The sequence below is a fragment of the Cetorhinus maximus genome, unplaced genomic scaffold (assembly GCF_964194155.1).
Source record: "Cetorhinus maximus unplaced genomic scaffold, sCetMax3.hap1.1 HAP1_SCAFFOLD_215, whole genome shotgun sequence".
NCBI classification, from domain to species: domain Eukaryota; kingdom Metazoa; phylum Chordata; class Chondrichthyes; order Lamniformes; family Cetorhinidae; genus Cetorhinus; species Cetorhinus maximus.
Window position 1 is genome coordinate 518638 of NW_027596187.1, and position 12518 is coordinate 531155.

The 12518-nt window shown below is 40.0% G+C and overlaps 1 protein-coding gene across 2 annotated transcripts in view; it reads right to left on the minus strand.

Annotated features, from left to right (window-relative positions):
• Positions 1-12518, minus strand: part of LOC144673049 (uncharacterized) — a 71094-nt gene that overhangs the window by 26059 nt on the left and 32517 nt on the right. The gene's annotated exons all lie outside the window — the stretch shown is intronic.

The following is a 12518-nucleotide window of genomic DNA, read 5'->3' on the forward strand; positions in this document are numbered from 1 at the left end:
CCTCTGGGCTAACAGTTCACAAAAAGGATCGAGAGGCACAACACAAGGAGCTTTTTTGCAGAATGATGCCAGAGCGGAGGGCAGATCTAACAGAAAAGATGAAACGGTGTGGCAACACTCTTCTCTAGCAGGGTAATCTGATAAGCGTCTTTAAACTGATGAAAAGGTCTTTTTAAAATTCACTCCTGGGGTGTGGGCATCAGCATCGAGGCCAGCATTTATTGCCCATTCCTGATTGCCCCTTGAGAAGGTGGTGGTGAGCTGCCATCTTGAACCGCTGCAGTCCACGTGGTGCACTCCATGTGCCTGTTAGGGATGGAGGTCCAGGATTTTGATCCAGTGACAGTGGGTGATATATTTCCAAGTCAGGATAGTGTGTGACTTGAGGGGAACTTTCAGGTGGTGGGGTTCCCATGTGCCTGCTGCTCGTCCTTCTAGATGGTTGTAGTCATGGGTTTGGAAGGTGCTGTCTAAGGAGGGTTGGTGAGTTGCTGCAGTGCATCTTGTAGATGGTACACACACTGCTGCTACTGTGTGTCGGTGGTGGAGGGAGTGAATGTTTGTGGGAGGGATGTCAATCAAGCCAGCTGTTTCATCCTGAATGATGTTGAGCTTCTTAAGTGTAGTTGGAGCTGCACTCATCCAGGCAAGTGGGGAGTATTCCATCACACTCCTGACGTGCCCTGTAGATAGTGGACAGGCTTTGGGGAATCAGGAGGTGAGTTACTTGCCACAGGACTCCTAGCCTCTGACCTGCTCTTGTAGCCACAGTATTTATATAGCTAGTTCAGTTCAGTTTCTGATCAATGGTAACCCCGCAGGATGTTGATGGTAGGGGGTTCAGTGATGGTAATGTCATTGAATGTCAAAGGGAGATGTTTAGGATCTATCTTGTTGGAGATGGTCATTGCCTGACACTTGTGTGGCACGAATGTTACTTGCCACTTGTCAATCCAAGCCTGGATATTGTCCAGGTCTTGCTGCATTTGGACATGGACTGATTCAGTATCTGAGGAGTCGTGAATGATGCTGAACATTGTGCAAACATCAGTGAAACATCCCCATTTCTGACCTTATGATGGAAGGAATGAAGCAGCTGAAGATGGTTGGGCCGAGGACACTACCCTGAAGAACACCTATAGTGATGTCCTGGAGCTCAAAGTCAGAGAGCCATAGAGTTGTACAGCACAGAAACAGGCCCTTCGGCCCACCGTGTCCAAGCTGGCCATTAACACCTATCTATTCTAATCACATTTTCCAGCACTTGGCCCATAGCCCTGTGTGCTATTGCATTTCAAGTGCTCATTTAAATATTTCTTAAATGTTGTGAGGGTTCCCGTCTCTACCACCCCCTCAGGCAGTGTGTTCCAGATTCCAACCGCCCTCTGGGTGAAAAAATGTTTCCTCGCATCCCCTCTAAACCTCCTACCCCTTACCTTAAATCTATGCCCCCTGGTTATTGACACCTCCACTAAAGGGAAAAGTTTCTTCCTATCTACGCCCCTTATAATTTTGCATACCTCTATCAGGTCCCCCCTCAGCCTTCTCTGCTCTAAGGAAAACAACCCTAGCCTATCCAGTCTCTCTTCATAGCTGAAACGCTCCAGCCCAGGCAACATCCTGGTGAATCTCCTCTACACCCTCGCCAGTGCAATCACATCCTTCTTACAGCGACCAGAACTGCACACAGTACTCCAGCTGTGGCCTAACTGGCATTTTCAACAGCTCCAACATAACCTCCCTGCTCTTATATTCTATGCCTCGGCTAATAAAGGCAAGTATCCCATATGCCTCCTTAACCACCTTATCTACCTGTGCTGCCGCCTTCAGGGATCTATGGACATGTACACCAAGGTCCCTCTGATCCTCTGTAGTTCCTAGGGTCCTACTATTCACTGCATTCCTTTGCCATGTTAACCCTCCCATCACCTCACATTTCTCAGGCTTAAATTCCATTTACCACTGCCCAGCCCATCTTCCCAGCCCATCTATATCGTCCTGTAATCCAAGACTTTCCTCCTCACTATTTACACCACCAATTTTCATGTCATCTGCAAACTTACTGATCATACCTCCTATATTCACGTCTACATCATTAATGTTCACTACAAACAGCCAGGGTCCCAGCACTGATCCCTGTGGCACACCACTCATCACAGGTTTCCAATCACAAGAACAACCTTCAACCATCACCCTCTGCCTCCTGCCACTAAGCCAATTTTGGATCCAATTTGCCAAATTGCCCTGGATCCCATGGGCTCTTACCTTCTTGACCATTCTCCCTTAGTGAAGTCCAGATAGACTACATTATCAGCACTACCCTCATCTACACAACCCATCACCTCCTCGAAAAATTCAATCACATTTGTTACACATGATCTCCCCCTACAAAGCCACGCTGACTATCCCTGCCTCTCCAAGCGGAGATTGATCCTGTCCCTCGGAATTTTTTCCAATAGTTTCCCAACCACTGACGTAAGACTCACTGGCCTGCAATTACCTGGTTTATCCCTACCACCCTTCTTGAATAATGGTACCACACTCGCTGTCCTGCAGTCCTCTGGCATCTCTCCTGTGGCCAGAGAGGATTTGAAAATTAGTGTCAGAGCCCCTGCAATCTCCTTCCATGCCTTACATAGCAGCCTGGGATACATATCATCTGGGCGTGGGGATTTAAGCTTGCTAAAACCGCTAATACCTCCTCCCTTTCAATGCTAATTTGTTCAAGTATATCACAGTCCCCCTCCCTGGTTTCTACACCTACATCATTCTTCTCCATAGTCATCACAGATGAAAAGTAATCATTTAAAACCTCACCTACGTCCTCCGGCTCCATGCACAGTTTGCCACTTTGGTCCCTAGTGGGCCCTACTCTTCCCCTGGTTATCCTCTTGCCTTTAATATATTTATAAAAGGGTTTTCCTTTATCTTGCCCGCCAGTGTTTTCTCATGCCCCACTTCGCTCTCCTAATTACTTTTTTAAGTACCCCCTGCATGACTGACCTCCAACAGCCACAACCATCTTCCTTTATGCCAGGTTTGACTCCAACCAGTGGAGAGTTTTCCCCAATTCCCACTGGCTCCTTGATGCCACACCCTCGGTCAAATGCTGCCTTGATGTCAAGAGCAGTCACTCTCACCTCACCTCTGGAGTTCAGCTCTTTTATCCATGTTTAAACCAAGGCTGTAATGAGGTCAGGAGCTGAGTGGCCCTGACGGAACACACACAGAGTGCCAGTGAGCAGGTTATTGCTAAGCAAGTGCTGCTTGATAGCACTGTTGATGACACCTTCCATCACTTTGCTGATGATCGAGAGTAGCCTAAAGGGGCAGGAATTGGCAATGTTGGATTTGTCCTGCTTTGTGTACAAGACATAACTGGGCAATTTTCCACATAGCCGGGTAGATGCCAGTGTTGTAGCTGCACTGGGATAGCTTGGCTCGGAGCGTGGCAAGCTCTGGAGCACAAGTCTTCAGTACTATTGCCGGAATATTATCAGGGCCCATAGCTTCTGGAGTATCCAGTGCCTTCAGCTGTTTCTTGATATCACGTGGAGTGAATCAAATTGGCTGCAGACTGGCATCTGTGATGCTGGGGACCTCCAAAGGGGGCAGAGTTGGATCATCCACTCGGCACTTCTGGCTGAAGATTGTAGCAAATGCTTCAGCCTTACCTTTTGCACTGATGTACTGGGCTCCTCCATCATTGAGGATGGGCTATTTGTGGAGCCTCCTCCTCCAGTGAATTGTTTAATTGTCCACCACCATTCATGCCTGGATGTGGCAGGGTTGCAGAGCTCACATCTGATCTGTTGGCTTTGGGATCGCTTAGCTCTGTCTATCACTTGCTGCTTATTCTGTTTGGCACGCAAGTGGTCCTGTGTTGCAGCTTCACCAGGTTGACGCCTCAACTTTAGGTATGCCTGGTGCTGCTCCTGGCATGCCCTCCTGCACTCTTCATTGAACCAGAGCTGATCCCTTGGCTTGGTGGTCATGGTAGAGTGGGGAAATGCCGGGCTATGAGGTTACAGATAGTGTTCGAGTACAATTCTGCTGCTGCTGATGGTCCATAGCTCCTCATGGATGCCCAGTCTTGAGTTGCTAGATCTGTTTGAAATCTATCCCATTTAGCACTATGGGAGTGCCACACAACACGATGGAGGGTCTCCTCAATGTGAAGACGGGACTTCATCTCCACAACGACTGTGCGGTGGTCACTCCTCGCGATACTGTCATAGACAGATGCATCCACGGCAGGCAGGTTGGTGAAGATAAGGTCAAGTGCGTTTTTCCTTCTTGTTGGTTCCTCACCACCTGTCACAGACCTAGTCTAGCAGCTATGTCCTTTAAGGCACGGCCAGTTCGGTCAGCAGTGGTGCCGAGCCACTTTTGGTGATGGACACTGAAGTCCATCAACCAAGAGTACATTCTGCACCCTTGCCACCCTCATTCCTTCCTTCAAATGGTGTTAAACATGGAGGATCACTGATTCATCCGCTAAGGGAGAGTGGTACGTGGTATTCTGCAGGAGGTTTCCTTGCCCATATTTGACCTGATGGCCTGAGACTTCATGGGGTCTGGAGTCGATGTTGAGAACTCGCAGGGCAACTCCCTCCCGACTGCATACCACTGTGTCACCACGTTTGCTGGCTCTGTCCTGCCAGTGTGACAGGACATACCCAGGGATGGTGATAACGGTGTCTGGGACATGATCTGTAAGGTATGATACCTCGAGTATGGCTATGTCTGGCTGTTGCTTGACACGCCTGTGAAACAGCTCTCCCAATTTCGGCACAAGCCCCCACAGGTTAGTGAGGAGGACATTGCAGGGTCGACAGGGCGAGGTTTGCCGTTGCCCTTTCTGGTGCCTAGGTTGATGCCAGGTGTGCTGACCGGTTTCATTCCGAATTGAATTTCTGGAGGTTTGATACAACTGAACTGCTTGTTGGGGCATTTGAGAGTCAACCACATGGTTGTGGATCTGGAATCACATGTAGGCCAGGCCAGAGAATTAATGCTGGTCTTGCCGGTGGGACAGGCAAAACAAGAACGAATGAAAGAAAACAATGAGAGAGCCCCTCATATCTTAAAGAACACAATATAAACAGATATAGTAACTGACTCTCTCAAACTGATATATCCCCTATCTTTATGAACACAATAAAACAGGTATAATTACTGACTCTCACACTGATATATCCCCTATCTTTATGAACACAATATAAACAGATATAGTTACTGACTCTCTCACACTGATATATCACCTATCTTCATGAACACAATAAAACAGGTATAATTACTGACTCTCACACTGATATATCCCCTATCTTTATGAACACAATATAAACAGATATAGTTACTGACTCTCTCACACTGATATATCCCCTATCTTTATGAACACAATATAAACAGATATAGTTACTGACTCCCTCACACTGATATATCACCTATCTTTATGAACACAATATAAACAGATATAGTTAATAACTCTCTCTCAGATATATCCTCTATCTTTATGAACACAATATAAACAGATATAGTTACTGACTCTCTCACACTGATATATCCCCTATCTTTATGAACACAATATCAACAGATATAGATACTGACTCTCTCACACTGATATATCCCCTATCTTTATGTACACAATATAAACAGATATAGTTACTGACTCTCTCACACTGATATATCCCCTATCATTATATACACAATACAAACAGATATAGTAACTGACTCTCACACTGATTAATCCCCTATCTTTATATACACAATATAAACAGATATAGTAACTGACTCTCTAACACTGATATATCCCCTATCTTTATATACACAATATAAACAGATATAGCTACTGACTCTCTCTCACTGATATATCCCCTATCTTTATGAACACAATATAAACAGATATAGATACTGAATCTCACACTGATGTATCCCCCATCTTTATGTACACAATATAAACAGATATAGTTACTGACTTTTCTCACACTGATATATCCCCTATCTTTATGAACACAATATAAACAGATATAGTTACTGACACTCTCACACTGATATATCCCCTGTCTTTATGAACACAATATAAACAGATATAGTTACTGACTCTCACACTGATATATCCCCTGTCTTTATGAACACAATATAAACAGATATAGTTACTGACTCTCACACAGATATATCCCCTATGTTTATGAACACAATATAAACAGATATAGTTACTGACTCTCTCACACTGATATATCCCCTATCTTTATGAACACAATATAAACAGATATAGTTACTGACTCTCACACTGATATATCCCCTATCTTTATGAACACAAGATAAACAGATATAGTTACTGACTCTCTAACACTGATATATCCCCTATCTATATGTACACAATATAAACAGATATAGTTACTGACTCTCTCACACTGATATATCCCCTATCTTTATGTACACAATATAAACAGATAGTGTTACTGACTCTCTCACACTGATGTATCCCCTGTGTTTATATAGTTACTGACTCTCTCACACTGATGTATCCCCTGTGTTTATATAGTTACTGACTCTCTCACACTGATGTATCCCCTGTGTTGAAATAGTTACTGACTCTCTCACACTGATATATCCCCTATCTTTATGTACACAATCTAAACAGATATAGTTACTGACTCTCTCACACTGATATATCGCCTGTCTTTATGTACACAATATAAACAGATATAGTTACTGACTCTCTCACACTGATATATCCCCTATCTTTATATACACAATATAAACAGATATAGTTACTGACTCTCTCACACTGATATATCCCCTATCTTTATATACACAATATAAACAGATATAGTTACTGACTCTCTCACACTGATATATCCCCTGTCTTTATGAACACAATATAAACAGATATAGTTACTGACTCTCTCACACTGATGTATCCCCTGTGTTTATATAGTTACTGACTCTCTCACACTGATGTAGCCCCTGTGTTTATATAGTTACTGACTCTCTCACACTGATGTATCCCCTGTGTTTATATAGTTACTGACTCTCTTACACTGATATATTCCCTGTGTTTATAAAGTTACTGACTTTCTCACACTGATATATTCCCTGTGTTTATACAGTTACGGACTCTCTCACACTGATATATCCCCTATCTTTATGAACACAATATAAACAGATATAGTTACTGACTCTCTCACACTGATCTATCCCCTATCTTTATGAACACAATATAAACAGATATAGTTACTGACTCTATCACACTGATGTATCCCCTGTGCTTATATAGTTACTGACTCTCTCACACTGATGTATCCCCTGTGTTTATATAGTTACTGACTCTCTCACACTGATGTATCCCCTGTGTTTATATAGTTACTGACTCTCTCACACTGATATATTCCCTGTGTTTATATAGTTACTGACTCTCTCACACTGATATATTCCCTGTGTTTATAGAGTTACTGACTCTCTCACACTGATATATTCCCTGTGTTTATATAGTTACTGACTCTCTCACACTGATATATCCCCTATCTTTATGAACACAATATAGACAGATATAGTTACTGACTCTCTCACACTGATATATCCCCTATCTTTATGTACACAATATAAACAGATATAGTAACGGACTCTCTCTCTGATATATCCCCTATCTTTATGTACACAATATAAACAGATATAGTTACTGACTCTCTCACACTGATATATCCCCTATCTGTGCATAGTTACTGACACTCTCAAACTGATATATCCCCTATCTTTATGTACACAATATAAACAGATATAGTTACAGACTCTCTCACACTGATATATCCCCTATCTTTATGAACACAATATAAACAGATATAGTTACTGACTCTCTCTCATTGATATATCCCCTATCTTTATGAACACAATATAAACAGATATAGATACTGACTCTCTCACACTGATATATCCCCTATCTTTATGTACACAATATAAACAGATATAGTAACTGACTCTCTCTCTGATATATCCCCTATCTTTATGTACACAATATAAACAGATATAGTTACTGACTCTCTCACACTGATATATCCCCTATCTGTGTATAGTTACTGACTCTCTCACACTGATATATCCCCTATCTTTATGTACACAATATAAACAGATATAGTTACTGACTCTCTCACACTGATATATCCCCTATCTTTATGTACACAATATAAACAGATATAGTTACTGACTCTCTCACACTGATATATCCCCTATCTTTATGAACACAATATAAACAGATATAGTTACTGACTCTCTCACACTGATATATCCCCTATCTTTATATACACAATATAAACAGATATAGTTACTGACTCTCTCACACTGATATATCCCCTGTCTTTATGAACACAATATAAACAGATATAGTTACTGACTCTATCACACTGATGTATCCCCTGTGTTTATATAGTTACTGACTCTCTCACACTGATGTATCCCCTGTGTTTATATAGTTACTGACTCTCTCACACTGATGTATCCCCTGTGTTTATATAGTTACTGACTCTCTCACACTGATATATTCCCTGTGTTTATATAGTTACTGACTCTCTCACACTGATATATTCCCTGTGTTTATACAGTTACAGACTCTCTCACACTGATATATCCCCTATCTTTATGAACACAAGATAAACAGATATAGTTACTGACTCTCTCACACTGATATATCCCCTATCTTTATGAACACAATATAAACAGATATGGTTACTGACTCTCTCACACTGATGTATCCCCTGTGTTTATATAGTTACTGACTCTCTCACACTGATGTATCCCCTGTGTTTATATAGTTACTGACTCTCTCACACTGATGTATCCCCTGTGTTTATATAGTTACTGACTCTCTCACACTGATGTATCCCCTGTGTTTATATAGTTACTGACTCTCTCACACTGATGTATCCCCTGTGTTTATATAGTTACTGACTCTCTCACACTGATATATTCCCTGTGTTTATATAGTTACTGACTCTCTCACACTGATATATTCCATGTGTTTATATAGTTACTGACTCTCTCACACTGATATATTCCCTGTGTTTATATAGTTACTGACTCTCTCACACTGATATATCCCCTATCTTTATGAACACAATATAGACAGATATAGTTACTGACTCTCTCACACTGATATATCCCCTATCTTTATGAACACAATATAAACAGATATAGTAATGGACTCTCTCTCTGATATATCCCCTATCTTTATGTACACAATATAAACAGATATAGTTACTGACTCTCTCACACTGATATATCCCCTATCTGTGCATAGTTACTGACACTCTCAAACTGATATATCCCCTATCTTTATGTACACAATATAAACAGATATAGTTACAGACTCTCTCACACAGATATATCCCCTATCTTTACGAACACAATATAAACAGATATAGTTACTGACTCTCTCTCAATGATATATCCCCTATCTTTATGAACACAATATAAACAGATATAGATACTGACACTCTCACACTGATATATCCCCTATCTTTATGTACATAATATAAACAGATATAGTAACTGACTCTCTCTCTGATATATCCCCTATCTGTGTATAGTTACTGACTCTCTCACACTGATATATCCCCTATCTTTATGTACACAATATAAACAGATATAGTTACTGACTCTCTCACACTGATATATCCCCTATCTTTATGAACACAATATAAACAGATATAGTTACTGACTCTCTCTCACTGATATATCCCCTATCTTTATGAACACAATATAAACAGATATAGTTACTGACTCTCTCTCACTGATATATCCTCTATCTTTATATACACAAAATAAACAGATATAGTTACTGACACTCTCACACTGATATAACCCCTATCTTTATGAACACAATATAAACAGATATAGTTACTGACACTCTCTCACTGATATATCCCCTATCTTTATATACACAATATGAACAGGTATAGTTACTGACTCTCTAACACTGATATATCCCCTATCTTTATATACACAATATGAACAGGTATAGTTACATAGTTACTGACTCTCACACTGATATATCCCCTATCTTTATGAACACAATATGAACAGATATAGTTACTGACTCTCTCACACTGATATATCCCTTATCTTTATGAACACAATATGAACAGGTATAGTTACTGACTCTCACACTGATATATCCCCCATCTTTATGAACACAATATGAACAGGTATAGTTACTGACTCTCTCACACTGATATATCCCCTATCATTATGAACACAATATGAACAGGTATAGTTACTGACTCTCTCACACTGATATATCACCTATCTTTATATACACAATATAAACAGATATAGTTACTGACTCTCTCACACTGATATATCACCTATCTTTATATACACAATATAAACAGATATAGTTACTGACTCTCTCACACTGGTATATCCCCTGTCTTTATGAACACAATATAAACAGATATAGTTACTGACTCTCTCACACTGATATATCCCCTGTCTTTATGTACACAATATAAACAGATATAGTTACTGACTCTCTCACACTGATATATCCCCTATCATTATATACACAATATAAACAGATATAGTTACTGACTCTCTCACACTGATATATCCCCTATCTTTATGAACACAATATAAACAGATATAGTTATGACTCTCTCACACTGATATATCCCCTGTCTTTATGTACACAATATAAACAGATATAGTTACTGACTCTCTCACACTGATATATCCCCTATCTTTATATACACAATATAAACAGATATAGTTACTGACTCTCTCACACTGATATATCCCCTATCTTTATCTACACAATATAAACAGATATAGTTACTGACTCTCTCACACTGATGTATCCCCTGTGTTTATATAGTTACTGACTCTCTCACACTGAGGTATCCCCTGTGTTTATATAGTTACTGACTCTCTCACACTGATGTATCCCCTGTGTTTATATAGTTACTGACTCTCTCACACTGATATACTCCCTGTGCTTATATAGTTACTGACTCTCTCACACTGATATATTCCCTGTGTTTATACAGTTACTGACTCTCTCACACTGATATATCCCCTATCTTTATGAACACAATATAAACAGATATAGTTACTGACTCTCTCACACTGATATATCCCCTATCTTTATGAACACAATATAAACAGATATAGTTACTGACTCTCTCACACTGATGTATCCCCTGTGTTAATATAGTTACTGACTCTCTCACACTGATGTATCCCCTGTCTTTATATAGTTACTGACTCACTCACACTGATGTATCCCCTGTGTTTATATAGTTACTGACTCTCTCACACTGATATATTCCCTGTCTTTATATAGTTACTGACTCTCTCACACTGATACATTCCCTGTGTTTATATAGTAACTGACTCTCTCACACTGATATATTCCCTGTGTTTATATAGTTACTGACACTCTCACACTGATATATCCCCTAACTTTATGTACACAATATAAACAGATATAGTAACTGACTCTCTCACACTGATATATCCCCTATCTGTGTATAGTTACTGACTCTCTCACACTGATATATCCCCTATCTTTATGTACACAATATAAACAGATATAGTTACTGACTCTCTCACACTGATATATCCCCTATCTTTATGAACACAATATAAACAGATATAGTTACTGACTCTCTCTCACTGATATATCCCCTATCTTTATGAACACAATATAAACAGATATAGTTACTGACTCTCTCTCACTGATATATCCTCTATCTTTATATACACAATATAAACAGATATAGTTACTGACTCTCTCACACAGATATATCCCCTATCTTTATGAACACAATATAAACAGATATAGTTACTGACACTCTCACACTGATATATCCCCTATCTTTATATACACAATATGAACAGGTATAGTTACAGACTCTCTAAGACTGATATATCCCCTATCTTTATATACACAATATGATCAGGTATAGTTACTGACTCTCACACTGATATATCCCCTATCTTTATGAACACAATATGAATAGATATAGTTACTGACTCTCTCACACTGATATATCCCCTTTCTTTACGAACACAATATAAACAGATATAGTTGCTGACTCTCTCACACTGATGTATCCCTTGTGTTTATATAGATACTGACTCTCTCACACTGATGTATCCCCTGTGTTTATATAGTTACTGACTCTCTCACACTGATATATTCCCTGTGTTTATATAGTTACTGACTCTCTCACACTGATATATTCCCTGTGTTTATATAGTTACTGGCTCTCTCACACTGATATATTCCCTATCTTTATGTACACAATATAAACAGATATAGTTACTGACTCTCTCACACTGATATATCCCCTATCTTTATGAACACAATATAAACAGATATAGTTACTGACTCTCTCTCACTGATATATCCCCTATCTTTATGAACACAATATAAGCAGATATAGATACTGACTCTCTCACACTGATATATCCCCTAGCTTTATGTACACAATATAAACAGATATAGTAACTGACTCTCT